Source organism: Nipponia nippon, unplaced genomic scaffold, assembly GCF_047370975.1.
Source record: "Nipponia nippon isolate SJK-2023a ecotype South Korea unplaced genomic scaffold, ASM4737097v1 scaffold_37, whole genome shotgun sequence".
Taxonomy (NCBI): domain Eukaryota; kingdom Metazoa; phylum Chordata; class Aves; order Pelecaniformes; family Threskiornithidae; genus Nipponia; species Nipponia nippon.
This window is the reverse complement of record NW_028262355.1, coordinates 3,225,014-3,240,137: the sequence shown is the minus strand read 5'-3', so window position 1 is coordinate 3,240,137 and position 15,124 is coordinate 3,225,014. Positions and strand designations below refer to the sequence as shown.

Here is a 15,124-nt window from a genome sequence, read left to right as displayed (position 1 = left end):
TCCTTCAGGCACATCCACCTGTTGCGGCACGGGGTCCTCCATGGGCTGCGAGTGCATGTCTGCTCCACCGCGGACCTCCACGGGCTCCAGGAGGATGACCTGCCTCACCGTGGCCTTCACCAGAGCCTGCAGGGGAATCTCTGCTCCGGTGCCTGGAGCACCTCCTCCCCCTCCTTCTTCACCGACCTTAGTGTCTGCAGGGCTGTTTCACACTCACGTTTTCTCTATCGCAGCATCTGCGCAGCATTTTTTACCCCCTCTTAAATGTCCGTTCCAGAAGCACAACCAGCATTGCCGATGGGCTCAGCTTGGACCGGCTGCAGATCCATCTTGGAGCCGGAAGTGGCTGTGCCTGACATGGGGGGCAACTCCTGGTGTCTTCTCGCAGAACCCACCCCTGCAGCCCCTGCCCTGCCCCACCTAACAAAACCTTGCCACGTAAACCCAATCCAACAGCGATCGCCTGCAGGACAGAGAAGGGGGACTGAAAAATAGGGAAAGGGAGCCACAGAGGGAGAGGTACAGGGGGGGAAAAAATAGCGATGGGCTACAGGCCAGAGAGGAGGAAGTGACAGGGAATCAGCCTGAGAGAGATGGAGAAAAACAAAGAATAGCGATGGGCCATAGGGCAGAGAGGGAGGATTTTAAGAAGGGGACAGTGAGGTGGACAGGGATAAACTGAGAAATGCCAAAAAACCTTGATGAGCTGAAGGGGAAAGACTGAAGCTGAAGGGGAATTAAAGAATAGGGACATGGAGCCAGACAAAGAGAGAACGATAAAGACAAAAAGCAGCTATGGGACAGAGAGGGAAGAAGTTAAAAGACAGGGACGGGGACCTGGAACGAGAGAATTTAAGAAAGAAAAAGTCTATCTAGAATACAGAGCAGGGACAGAGGAATTAAAAAATAGGGACATGAAGACAGAGAGGTGAGAGGTGGGAATTGTGAAGGGCTAAAGGGCAGGTGAGGAAAAATTTAAAAAGTTGGGATAGGAAGACAGACATAGATGAAGAAAGACAAAAAGAGTTATGGGCTGCAGGACACAGACAGAGGATGAAAAAAGGACAGGGAACAGGACAGAAGCGCAGAGAGAGAAAGAAAACATAGGGGTAGAACAACAGATAAAGAGGGGGACTTGGAGAATGAGGGAGGGAGAGGTGCGGGGAAGTGGAAAAAAATGACAGCAGCAAGAGAAAGAGAAGGCGGGGCAGGGAAGGACCAGGATGCAGAATAGGGACGACACGGCCCCAAGGGTCCAGGACTCCCTGCAGTTCCCGCTCTCCAAGCCGCTTGGAGAACTGGACACCTCGGACGTGTCTTTCTCTCTCTCTCTCTCTCCTGGCCCCGTAGCTCCGGTTGCTTGACTGTCATCCACCTAAGAGAACAGACTGGTGTCTTACAGCTCTTACAATACAAGGCCTCCCAGATACATAGCCTCGCACGTGCACGTGTTACCTGGCTGTACTGTGCTTCCAGCTACGCATACGGACCCTGCAATGCACGTTGGCAATTGGATCTGCTGAGGGCTATGCTAAGAGGGATCCTTCCTCACACTGAGAGGCAGGCTGTCTCCTGTCTGCAGCTGGAGGCAGCTGCCGGCTGGCTCCTCTTTATTTTATTCTTCAGCTGCTTTACCTTTTTCCGACTTCTCCAGCTTCAGCTGCGGCAGCTCCTGTCCACAGCCAGGAAGCGTCCAGCTGTCCATTTTTGCCCATGCCGCTAGGAAAATGAGGCCAAAGGCAAGCCACACAAACCTGAGCCAGCTGCAATCACCAGCATCCCTGGAGAGGAACCGCCAACCGAGTCCTCAGTGCTGCCTCTGGGAGAGGGAAAGAACAAGCAACCAACCATTATCCACAGGGATGACTGCAGCTCTCCTCAGGCAGGAACCCCTCCTTCTGCAGGAGCTGCTGGAGACGCCGCTCTTTCCCTGAACTGAAGCTAATAGCACCTGCATTTAAGGAGAATAAATCATATTCAAGGGCCAGCTTGCTGCCACGAGGACAGGGTTTGGGGGCGGTCCATGCCTACAGGACAGGCTTCAGGGGAGGTGCTGGAGCTGGGGGCAGCTGCCTGGGGCGAGCAGGGCTGGAGGAGTTTTGCTGAGTTGGAGAGGCACCCAGCGCCTTTTCCAGAGGGTGGGCACCCAGAGGGGTGGGGGCAGCCATCTCCTGCCCCTCTTCCTGCATCCTCTCCACCAGCTCTCAGAATATCCCTGGACCTGCCCTGATGGGGCCTGACTCCAACTGACTTCAGCCTGTTGCACTGGTGGGTTGGAAACATCCTCGCGACTTGTCGGCATTCTCCAGCAGGCATGCCCCAGCAGCGCCATCCCCTGGGGCTGCAGCCCTTTTACACAGAGGGGCCATCACCATCAGCCTCACCGGGCCCCCTGGGGCTCCTCCGGCCGCAGCCCACAGCTGCGGCCATGGCCCCTGACACCCACCGTGTAACCTGCTCCCCTGGACTCTCTGACAGCCACTCACCAAGTACAAAGGAGTACAACCACAGCCGTGAGTGCAAAGGAGACAGCAAGTGCTTATTCGTTAATGCATATAAGTCCCGGGAGTGAGTCTGCTATGGGGTTCGCTGCCTGTACACTCATCCTTCCCCTGGGACAAGTTGGCAGTTGTTACTGGAGCAGCAGATACAAAAAATGAAAATACAACGATAGGGAGCAGGACAGAAGAACAGAAAGAGGAAAAGTAAAATGAGGGAGGACTGAGGAGCAGAGAAAGAAAGGTACAGGGAAAAGGACAGGGAGATAGATAAGTCGATAAAAAAGGGGATGAGGAGCCCTGCAGGGACATGGCAGAAGAAAAACAGGGTCAGGGAGCAGGACAGAGGAAAAGAGAGAGAAAATGATGAGCAAGGAGCCAAACAGACAGATCAAGAGAGAAATCAAATGAGAGGAATAAGGGAGGGAGGGAGACAAAAAGACAGGGAACAAGCCAGAGGAATTGAAGAGAAAGAGAGAGAGAGAGATTGGGACAAAGAGAGGGAGAAAGAAAAACCATCGCTGGGCTGCAGGATGAGAAAAAAGGGAGCAGAACAGAGGGGAATAATGGGACAGCGAGCCGGGCAGGGCCAGTATAGTGAGAAACAATGGGAGAACAAGTGCTATGGAGATATACAGACAAAGAGTTACAGGGAAGATGGAGGACAGAGAGAAAAGAGAAAAGGGGCATGGAGCAGGGAAGAGATGGTGAAAGAAACATTAGAGACAGAGAGAGGAGGAGAGTGACAGCAGCAAGGCAGAAACACGACGAAAGAACAAACCAGTGACGGGTAGCAGGCCAGAGGGACGAGGAAAGACTGGAGGAAGGACAGAGCGATCTAGGAAGCAGGTGAGGGACAGGGAGCCAGAAAGTGGGATACTGCAAGAGAGAGAGGGACAGGGAGCAGGATGCTGTGATGGAGAACAAACGAGAACAACAGAAAGAACAACAGAGAGGTGGACCATGAGAACAAACAGGAACAGAGAGGGGAAGCAATAAAAAATAGGGACAGGGAGCAGCACAAAGGGTCAGAAAGAGTAAGAGATGAACAGGAAGGAGGACAGGGACAGTGAGATACGGAATACAAAAAAAACCAGCAACAGTGAGCAAGACAAGGGGATAGAGAAAGGAAGGGAAGAAGGGAGGGAGGAGAGACATAGGAAGGCAGGGACACAGAGCGGCATGTACAGGTGCAAAGAGGAAAAGAACATCAGGGAACAGGACAGAGAAAGAGATGGATTCAGATCAGGACAAAAAGATGGAAAAGGGAAAAACAACAATGGGCTGCAGGACAGAGACAGAGGATAACAAAAGAAAGGAGAAGGAGCAGGCCAAAGGCGCAGAGAGAGAAAAAAAGCAGGGGGTGGTAGAACAAGATGGATAAAGGGAGAGAGGAAAAGGGAGCAGTGCAGAAAAACAGAGAAAAGAGAACGGGTACAGGGAAGAACAAAAAAAGAAAAATCACAGCAGCATGCAAAAGAGAGAGGGCCAGGGAAGGGGCAGGGAGGGACCGGGGCACAGACAAGGGGTGACAGGTCCCCAAGGGCCCGGGACTCACCACAGCTCTCGCTCTCGGTGCTGCTGGGAGAACTGGCCAGTTGAGATGCTTCTTCCTCCTTCTCTCCTCCCTTCCTCTTCTGTAACTCCAGTCACTCGGCTGTCCTCCACCTAAGAGAATACGTGGATATCTTACAGCTCTTATGAGACAAGGTTTCCTAGACATGTAGCCTCGCTTGCTCGTGCACTACGCGGCTGTACCACACTTTGGGTTATGCATACAGGCCCTGTGGTGCACATCGGCTGTCTGGCCTGCAGTGCACTACAAAGAGGGATCCCTTCCCACCCAGAGGGGCAGGCTCTCTCTTGCCTGCAGTGGGAGGCAGTGGTCAGCCAGATGGCCTTCCGTTTCTTCTTCTTTACCTTTCTCCAGCCTCTCCGGCTTCAGCCGCGGCAGCTCCTGTCCACAGCCAGTAAGCGCTCCGCCTGTCCCTTTTCACCCCCGCACCGCAAAGAGAGTGAGGTCAGGCAGAGACAACCCACGCAAGCCTGAGGCAGGTGCTGTCAGCAGCATCCCCACGGGAGGAATGGACAACCGCGTCCTCAGCATGGCCTCTAGCACAGGGAAAGAAGAAGCGGCGACCGTTATTACCGTAGATCACCCCTGGCCTAAGCCCTTCCTTCTGCAGAGGCTTCTGGAGACACTGCTCCTTCCCCGCACTGCTGGTAACGGCACCCGCGTTAAGGGACAATCCAGCCCACTTGAGAGCCAGCTTGTGGTCTTCACAACAGGGCTTGGGGGCGATCTGGTGCTATGGGACAGGCTTCAGGGGAGGTGCTGGAGCAGGGGGCAGCTGCACGGGGTGAGCGGGGCCAGGAGAGGCTCAGGGGGAGCTCTGGTGAGTTGGGGAGGTGCCCTGCCTCTGCGCCTAGGGGATATCCGCCTCCTTCCCCTCTTCCCTTCTATCAGCTTTTAGGTAACTCCCTGGGGCTGCCCTGGCCCAGCTCGCCTCCAGCAGACCAAGAGCCTGCCGCAGCGGGCAGGTTGAAGCTTCCTGTCCCACCACCCCCGGGCAGCCAGCAGGCAGGAGACACCCCTGCACACTCAAAGGAGCTCGCTCACCTCCCTGGTGCTCCTGGCCCTTACCCACCACCGCCAATCGTGCCCGGCATGCCACCACGCTGTGGTAACAGCGAAGAAGGCGGCGTCGGCGGCAACAGCGAGCACCCAGCGCGCAGCGATTGCCCATGGGCGGCGGCAGCGCTGCCGTCTGCATTTTGCACGCCAAGCACCTGCCGACAGCACGCCCGCGGGGCGGAAGCGGCGTTTCCTTACCAGCAGGCAGCAACGAGCGCAGCGGCATGACTCCGCAGGCACCGCAGCATCCTATTGCCGTTACCGGTGCCGGCAGCATGGATCATGTGGGCTGCACCGCGCCTGCACAGATCCCGGGCAGCAGCTCCGAGAGTCGGGAGGCGCGCTGCTTCTTGGGGAGTAGCCATAGCTGGAAGCCCGCAGAAAAACACACAAAACCTGCAACAAAACTGCACCTAGTGCCGCAGGGGCCGCGGCGATAGCAACGACTACGGTGCACCGAAAGCGCCCGAGAGCAATGCGGCTTCCAGGCACCCACGTCCATATATACTACACCTCCCAGCATGCCCCGGGGACCCAACATGGCTGACCGAAAGCCCCGTGCAGCAATCCATGCTTTCTGACCCTGCGGGGACACCGTTCCCCTCGCCGCTGACGTACTCGGAAGCCCTGCCGAGAACCCCCGCGGCTCCGAGCACCCCCACCGCCGGCAACGACCCAGGGCGGCGCCAACCTGCCCGGCTCGGGGCAGCCCCTCCCGCCCGGCTCCGGCCACCGGCGCCCTCACACTGCCCAGCCCCGACGCGGCTCGGCGCCCGGCCCCGCACCGGCGCGGTGCCCCCCCGCCGCCCGGCCCCGGACCGGCGCGGCGCCCGCCCGGCCCCGGCGCGGCGCCGCTCGGCACGGAAGCCCCCCCGCCGCCCGGCTCCGGACCGGCGCGGCGCCCCCCCCACCGCCCGGCTCCGGACCGGCGCGGCCCCCGCCCGACTCCGGGCTGATCTCGCCACCGGCCCCGACCCGGCGCGCCCCGCCTCGCCCGGCTCCCACACGGCACCGCACCCTCCCCGCTCCGTGCCTCCCGCCGGCCCGGCCGCTCCCCCCCAGGCACCGCCGCCCTCCTCGGGGCTTCCCCGCTCACCTCCTCCCTGCCTGCAGCCGCAGCCCAACGACCGCTCCGCTCTGCCCCGGGCTCACGCTGGCCCCTCCGCGGGGGGAAACTGCGCCCACCGCGCGATGCCCGCCCGCGACGCACCGCGCATGGTATCGGAGGAATTCCAGTTTAATCTCTGTGGGCTGGACGACCTTCTGTATCATCCAGGGGACTTCTCGTTTCACCTCTATGCTCTGGAGGGCCTTCTCGATGGTCTGGGTGGACTTTCGGTGTCATCTCCATGGTCTGCGGAGCCGCCCTATACTCCGGGAGGACTTCCGCTTGCATCTCGATGGTCTGAAGGCCATTCAGAAGCAAAGGGGTTATGGGAGGGGGGAGCAGGGGAGCGGGGGCACGAGACTGGAGGGCAGGGGACGCGGGGGGCACGTCACGGGGCAAAAAAAACCCCGCACGGGGGGAAAAACCTTGTGTGGGGGGACATTTGGGTGGAGAGCACTTGGGAGGGCGCAGAGACAGGCAGAGGAGGACGGGGGGCAGGAGACGGACACGGACGGACAGCGGCTGTGTGTGGGTAGAAAGGTGCACGGGGGGACACGGGTGGGGATGACCTACACCAGGGGGTCCGCCCGGCATAATCCACAGCAGATAACTCACCTGGGATAAGCCGCAACGGATAGTCCGCTCCGGAGAAGGAATCCACGCCAGATAATCCCCAGCAATGCCCCTCAAACTGCCAGCGGTTCACCCCAAATTTGGCCCAAATTGGTGCGGGTTTTGCGTTTGGGTTTTTTGGTTTGTTGGCTTGTTTTTTTGTTGTTGTTCTTTTTTGTTTTGTTTTGTTTTTTCTTTTACATCATACAAAACTTGGGGGTTTCTGCTTTTCCAGAATATTCAGTTCTGGGGTTTTCCGGCGCTTTTCCACATCATAACAACAGGCCATTTTTGGTTTTCTGCGTTAAAATGTGGGGGGTGGGGGGTGCGCTTGCTTTCCAGCTGCACAAATCCAGGCGGATTCGGCTTTCCTGGGAGCCCCAAACCGTGTTGCTCTTGGATATCTTGCTCTTGGACTTGGATATTTTGACACTTTGGTATCTTAGACTTCGGTATCTACTTACAATTCTGTCTATTTAGACTTAGTTATCTGTTTACACTTCCATAGAACCTTTACTTCCATTACACAGACAACCTACTTTGGCTTACTCGGTGACACACGGTAAGCGTAGATACCTCTACCTATCCAGACTTTCTTCTGTTTTCAATTCCTTCATCTACATCATCTCTTTTTGTGTTTTAAACTCCTTTATTTCTTCACATATAGACAAGTTCTTTTTTATTTTAAAACCCTATCTATCTCCATTTAGATTTTTTAATAATTTCTAGAACGTAGCAGGTACAGGTTTGTATTTTGAAATCCTTTTCTCTATATATATAGAGAGAAATGAATATTATTTTTCAATATATATATATATATATAAAGGCGAGAGATTTTCCTCTACTGCAATGCCTCACACCCGTATTTCCAGTTTTTAACATTTTTAATCACACACACACACACACACACACGAGTTTTCTCTGGGGGGAAACCTCCCCATGACACCTTCATCCCCCACTCACCTGCTCCTCTGTTTCATCATCACGCCCCCGCCCCCAGGGACGTTGGGGTGCCCCAAATGACATCATCACCCCCAAGGCCCCTCCAACACTTTTTCATCACCCCCCCAAAAAAGGCACAAAACAAGGAAAACAGCCCCGACCGGCAGCTCGCTACTTTAATAATGCCGTTTACATATGTAGGCGCCCCCCCGAAAAGGGGAGCTCCGCCAGAGAAATAAAATGCGGGCAGCCCCCCCAAACGGGTGCAGCCCCCCCCAGCCCCTGTCCCGCAAGCCGGCGGCTGCCCCACGCCGCGGGGGGAGCCTGCCAGGGGACGGTGACGCACCTCTCGCTCAGGCTCGGCTCTGCCGTGCTCCCCCTCCGTTCCCGCGCTGGGACGGGCTCCCCGGGGCAGCGAACCTCCCCGCTCCCTCTTGGCCCGGCACTCTCCCCACCAGACAGCCCTCGCTGACGCACCCGCGGGGCACCCGCCGGAGACAGAGCCAGGAGCCTCCAGGCACGGGGCCGGCCCCTTACCCTCAGGACGCTTCACGACCGGCAGGCCAACCTGGGCCGGGGGGGACCTAGCGAGCATCACGAGACGCTTGCAACGAGACACCTGAAAAACAGAAATCCCAAGCGATATTTCCGCATGTGAAAAAAATAGCACAGCAGCGAGTAGAGGAATTCAGTCAGAGCAAGGGAGGGGAGAGCAGTTGAGCTCAAGGAGGATTCGAGGTAAGCAGGTCAGCTCAAAACACAAGACGTCCTTTAAAAGCTAGAGCGACCTGAACGCTTCCAATCAGCATGAAGACTAACCGGTACGATTCCAAACACGTTCTTCGCGTAAAAGTACGCGCTCTTGCCGGCGTTGGAAAACGTCTCACCCCTTCCTTACGGCACGGCTGCAGGGAGACAACCCTGCGAGGCTGCAGGACAAGGGCGTACCGCAATCAGAATCTACGCTTACAGATCCGCCGCAACAGCTACGGCCCTCGCGCTCCTGCGCATCTTGCTGGCTCGGTCGATAAAGCTGGAAGCGAAGCGTAACGCTTTCGAGGGTAAAAGGAAAACCAGAGGACAAATCGCAGCAATTCGCTTCCTACTAAAAAAGCTGTGCGTGTGCTTACAGACATCCAATAAAAATACTTCTACTGGAGAAGGGCTGGATTTTCCTTTTGCGTTAATTTAACTTGCACAGCTGTGAATCGATACCAGCAGATTATCTGTCTCCAAGATACGCAGTTATCATTTGACCAGGGGTTTTTTGCGCCTTACGTCATTAGGAGCGACATCTGGCCAGCCGCGCTGCCCGAGAGAGATGCTACTGAACTGCCAGGGAAACGCACCCTTGAAAGCCAGACAGAAAGAAAAGTACTTCAGAGCACTCCGTCAAACGAGCCGGGGGGGGGGGGGAACCCATAACGTTCAGTTGCCTCTCCTGGTCAACGTTTAGAACAAATACCTAACGGCTCAAATACACCTAAGCAATTGTACGCCACAGCTAGTTGGCAGTTAAAGTTGAAACAACGCCACAGCTAGTTGGCAGTTGCAGGTGAAACAATGCAAGGCAGTTTGTATAGACAATTTTAACTTTTTTTTTTTTTCCTAAAGTTACATCTAGGGTAGAAAAATCAGTGAGAGAAGAGATCCCCCATACGGTTTTACTTTGCGGGCGGAATCCAATCCCCGGGGCTGCAATGCCTAAGGCTACCAGAAAGGACCGGCAGATTTGCTAACGCTTTTGGCTGCACCGAAGCACGCAGAGGAACGCGTGTTGATGACATCTCGGCTGTTGCAACTGAGAACCAGCGATGCCATCGACTTCCGGAAGACGTGCTGTGCTCGGGTCTTTGGAAGCAAACGGACTTTTCTTTCTTTTTTTTTTTTTTTTTCTTTTTTTTTTTTTAAGAGAGCGGAAAGTCTCGCTGCTGCTGACTTCTACTGCCAAGCGCATCATCTCTGAAGATCCCCACTCTGATGGGGAGTTCATAAAACACAACTTCTTTGAATGAGAAAGACTTCCATTCTGGAAAATCTCTTTCCAACTGAAGTAAGAAACCACACGCTGTAGGTTAAGGAAAAAGGACGCTGCCGAAGCAGTAACTCACCGAAACCACGTCAGGACTCGCTGTCGCTACTTACAAGGCTGGCAATGCTTCTCGGGAAAGCGACGCCGATTCCTCCTCTTTTGTCCACGTCTCTCCTTGGACCTGGATCGCTTTTAGTATGGGTGCCAGTATCTCAGTAAGCTTTTCAAGTACTACTGTAAGATATTTTCAAAACTTACTGACTGAAAAAGCACACAACAGACGATCCCTCAGAAACATCTGTAACGCGACGCTTCCCGGACACGTCCGCGCTTTAAGCTACGACGGCAAGATAAGCAGGGCTCAAGAAACGCCATGCCGATGAGGCGACACGTTCGAGACCCTCGGGAGGCTTACCGAGGGGCCCCATGATCACCAAGAGCTACGGAAACATCAAGACCCGAGAAAGCCAGGGTACGAGACACAGAAGACAGACTACGCAAAAGCAGAACACACAGACACAGGATGGAACCGCCCTGCCCAGCCAACGTCAGCAGCGTGCTAAGAACAGTAACCCGGTCCTTTTCCCTTCCCAAAGGAGACTGCTCCTGGACAGGCCTCTCCCCGACACCAACTTTATAACCCCTCCCTGCAATTCCTATCCTTGATACCTCCTCAGCCCTCACCCCGCAACTGAGCTTTCAGAGGGCCAGGGATCTGAATCCACCCTCAAAAAAGAAAAAAGAAAACCACCACACACCTAACTAGAACATTCCTGCACTCACTCAGTTCTTCTTCATCATCTCAAAAAAAACCGAAAAACAAAACCCAAAAAACCCCAAAACCTCCCAACCCAAAAACCCACAGCACACTAACAAACTAAAACACAGTGCTGGTATTCAGCATCGGTCTGGTTACTGCCAACCGCTTCTGCGACACCCTCCTCCTCAAAAGCACCGCACCGCTCTGCTCCCCTGCTCCACGCCTGTTCTCAAGAAAGATGCTGCGGCTGTCGCTCGGTGCGCCTAGGATGCCAGGAGACACAAAGTTCCCGTGGCGCTCGGGTGAAATAGCCAGCCCCGTGTGCCTCCCCTCTACCACCCAGCTCACCTCAACTTCTCGGCCGATTCTCAAGGCAGCCAGCACAGCTCCCACAAAACCAAACGGGAAATGATTAACCAACATGCCATTTCATACTTTACCATTAAATGACGACCCGGCTGACAACCACCTCGCCTCCTCCAGCCGCTCCTCAGCGGGAAGCTACGCCCCCTCCGAGGCTGTTAAAAGGGAGGACCCTAAGGAAAGAGAACAACTCCTTGAAAACTAAAGACAGGGAACGGGATAAAAGCAAAAAACTTCAATAATGACAGGAATTAGGGCAACAAAGAGAAAAAAATGAAAACCGGGGACAGTGAACTAAAAGAGAGACGTAGGAAGACAATTGAAAAAGCAAAGGTACTAATAGAGACAAGGAAGAATTAAAAAAGGGAAACGGCAAACGGAATACAAGTAGACAGAAGCTTTTGTCGTGGTTTAACCCCAGCCAGCAGCTAAGCACCACAGAGCCGCTACGGGGGAGAAAATTGGAAGGGTGGAAGTCAGAACACTCGTGGGTTAAAGGAAGAACAGTTTAACAATTGAAGGAAAAGACAACAGAATAGTAGTAATAGTACTAGTAGTAATAATAATAAACCAATAACAGTATACAAAGCAAGCGATTCACTCTACAGGTGCTCACCACTCGCCGACCGATGCCAAGCACGTCCCCGAGCAGCGATCGCTGACTCCTGGCCAACGACCCCCGTTTCCCTACCGAGCGTGACGTCACACGGGAGGGAATAGCGCTTCGGCCGGTGCGGGTCAGCTGAGCTGGCTGTGGCGCCTCCCAGCTTCTGGCGCACCGGGCAGAGCACGGGAAGCTGAAAGGGCCTTGAGCGGTGTAAGCGCTACTTAGCGACAAACAAAAACGTCAGTGCGTTACCAACATTGTTCTCATCCTAAATCCAAACCGCAGCACTGTGCCAGCTACTAGGAAGAACCTTAACTCTCTGCCAGCCGAAAGCAGGAGGCTTTGAACAGCAAGGGCGATGGAAGAAATAAGGAAAAACTTAATCAATAGCGACAGGGAGCTCCGTCGGAGAAGGAAAATTTAGAAAGCGAGGGCACTAAGGGAAGAGAAGAAACAATTAAACCCAACTAAACCCCAAGGGGAAAAGTCAACATAGAACACTGAAAAAGCAACAGGGATTAGGGAAATAAATGGGAAAATTAAAAAACAGGACAGCGAACTAAAGGGACGGAGAAGGAAAATTCAAAAAACGAGGGCCCTAAGGAAAGACAAGAAAGAATTAAAACATAAATACAGGGGAATAAAGGCAGCAAAGAGGACAAAAGGAGACAGGAGAGTGCTTAAAGGAAGCGGCGATTAAGAACATCAGGAAGTGATTTAAAAACCCGCATCGGTGAACTAAAACGGAGACGGAAAAAACGGAAAAAGACAGAAAATTATTTTTGAATCATTTATATAATACAGCAGATATAGGTTTGCATTTGGAAATCCTTCTTTTTATATACATATATGAATTCTGTATATATACATATGAATATTATTTTTATATATATATATATATATATAAAGGCAAGAGATTTTTCTCTACTGCAATGCCTCGCACCCGTATTTCCAGTTTTGAACGTTTTTGATCACACACATGAATTTTCGAGGCCGATTCCTCCTCTTTTGTCCACGTCTCTCCTTGGACCTGGATCGCTTTTAGTACGGACGCTAGTATCTCAGTAAGCTTTTCAAGTACTACTCTAAGATATTTTCAAAACTTATTGACTGAAAAAGCACACAGCTTCTATGACAAAAACAAAGCCTGTTTCTTCTGAACGCCTGAACTCTTACAAACGGCGTCTTTCCTCTTTTAGGACGCAACTATTTTCCCCGATATCATTTCCTAGTAAGTGCACAGAAACAGAAGATTGCGCTTTCAGGAAGGCAAAATAAACGGAGGGAAGTCGGCTTTGCACAGGCAGAACACGCTCCAGCGCAGACCTTCTTCTCCTTTTAGGATCTGCGTTAAAATAGTTCCTAGAAAAACTACAGAAGGAAGGAGAGCTGGTGCATTCTTGACGTTAACTTTGAAGTCCATGCTACAAGCGCCTTAGGAAAAACGCGGACATGCATCGCGGACGTACCTTGTACTCGCAGACCGCTACGCAGCCTTTCCGTCCGTCTTGCGCTTTCACGGCAGAAGAAAGGGCGACCACGGTGAAACGGCGGCAGCTGACACTCTGCTGAGAGAGGAAAAAAAACCTGTAGCATAAAGCTGGGGAGGAGTCCCAAGCTGCCCGGTTTTGTGAAGTCTTGCGAAGGCTACAGCCGAGCAAAGGAAAAAATAGCCGTTTGGAACATAGTGCCAAACAACATTCGGCAATAAAACTCGGAGGCGTTTGACATGCGCCCATTTTTTGGTAACTTGCTATTTGCTTCCTGTTATCGTTGTTCTTCCTTCAGAACCTCTACTTGGAGCCAACTTCTTTGCTATCCGTTCAAGCGTTTCCCTTCCTGGTATTACTAGCACACGGGCCCAGGCAAGTCCCTGAACTGCTCTTCCGAACTTCTCCAAACGACAATTACAGCCACGAAAGAGGACTTCAAGAGAGGAAAAGGAGAGGTCGGGCAGCCAAAGAGGTCTGCAGGCTGCCACCAGTCAACATTCCACTCTTTTTTTTTTTTTCTTTTAAATACACCCCCCCCCACCCCCAAATACAAACAAAAAAACCCCCATGACCTTGTATTTTTTTCCTTTGGGAGCTCACCCCTGTCTCAGCACAGTGTCCTCCACAGAGCAGGAAGCGCAGACGATCTATATCCCGATTTGCACGCGACAAACCCGTGTTCAGAAGAAATAGGCCAGATCTGTAAGACCGGTGTTATTTTGGGGGTTTTAACAATCACAACGCAATTGCATCGACCGACGCGTTTGTGAGAAAACTCCTTAACTTCTAAACGTAGCACCTCCTTGGGTAAAAAAACGTGAGCGAGATTGAAAAAAAGTGATGATTCAGAGCTCCCGCTTACAATGGAGCCGTGCGGACAGGAATGAAAGTGAAGACAAACAGCAGCAACACGAAGTGAAATTCGGCTTTAATTCTGAGCACGTGCTTAAGAGACTCTCCAAGCCCACACCTCAATCCTAGGAGCGACTAGCCCTTTTCTGGAAGGACAAACTTTGTTACTTCAAAGTCCTAGACCGAAGGCTCCACGGAACAGAACGTGCACCGAGCCACAGGCCACCGTGCCATCAACGCTCTGATGGCAAAGAAAAACCAAGGAAAACTAAAGTTTAAAGATCGGTTTCCATCGCGTTTCATTCCTTACGTTTCCACTGGCACCTAGGTGCTCCAAAATGAACTCTACTGACCCCGCATGTTACTAACAATTTAGTTCTGCGTATCAAAACAACAGGCTATTTCCAGCTCGCCCATCAAAGTAGCACGACCGACCAGAAGAGAAACACCGGACCCTAAAGAAGGGAACAGGCAGCTCTTCATTTCTCCTAGAGGAAAGTCTGTTCTTTTGCCCGGAAGGCAAACAGCCGAAACTGCCAAGGGAGCACTGCAGGAACGCGGCGCGCTCTCTCAGCTGCAATTTGTCATCGGCTTTTCGGCACGGGCAGCGGCTTTGCCTTTCCTCTGGCTTTGATGTGGCGCCCCTGGAGCGTCCTTGACCCGGCAAGGGTTTCTCCCCGCTCCCGCAGCCCCAGACACGCGATTACCTGAGCGCCGAGCGGAATCACCCACGCAGGATTTTCTTCCCGGGACGCAGAAGGTGACGCTGGGAAAGGAGGAGGCAAAAAAGGAAGCGGTTTGTCTGGCAGCCACGGCCCTAGAAACTACACCTCCCGGCATGCCCCGGGCAACCAACGTGGCCGACCAAAAGCCCCGGATGCCAGGGGACGCAGCCCTCCGTGCTTTGGGATCCTGCGGGGACACCGTTCACCGCGCCACCGCCGCACGTGGAAGCCCCGCCGAGCCCCCAGCGCGGCTCCGGGCAGCCCCCGCCAACACCTCCGGCTGCCCGCCCCCGCCCGGCCCCGGCTCGGCGCGGCGCCCCCCCGCCGCCCGGCCCCGGAGCGGCGCGGCTCGGCGCGGCGCCCCCCGCCGCCCGGCCCCGGAGCGGCGCGGCTCGGCGCGGCGCCCCCCGCCGCCCGGCCCCGGAGCGGCGCGGCTCGGCGCGGCGCCCCCCGCCGCCCGGCCCCGGAGCGGCGCGGCTCGGCGCGGCGCCCCCCGC

The 15,124-nt window shown here is 54.1% G+C and overlaps 1 long non-coding RNA gene across 2 annotated transcripts; it reads right to left on the bottom strand.

Annotated features, from left to right (window-relative positions):
- Positions 1-366: 366 nt before the first annotated feature.
- Positions 367-7,419, bottom strand: LOC148053790 (uncharacterized). Of its 2 annotated transcripts, XR_015707916.1 has the most exons (6): positions 6,857-7,419; positions 6,230-6,538; positions 5,332-5,500; positions 4,419-4,610; positions 4,057-4,166; positions 367-1,819 (listed from the first exon to the last, which is right to left on the bottom strand). It is a non-coding gene; the product is annotated as an uncharacterized LOC148053790 (long non-coding RNA). The 2 variants fall into 2 exon arrangements; XR_015707915.1 differs by lacking the exons at positions 6,230-6,538; positions 6,857-7,419 and having other exon boundaries at positions 5,332-5,838.
- Between the last annotated feature and the right edge of the window lie 7,705 nt (positions 7,420-15,124).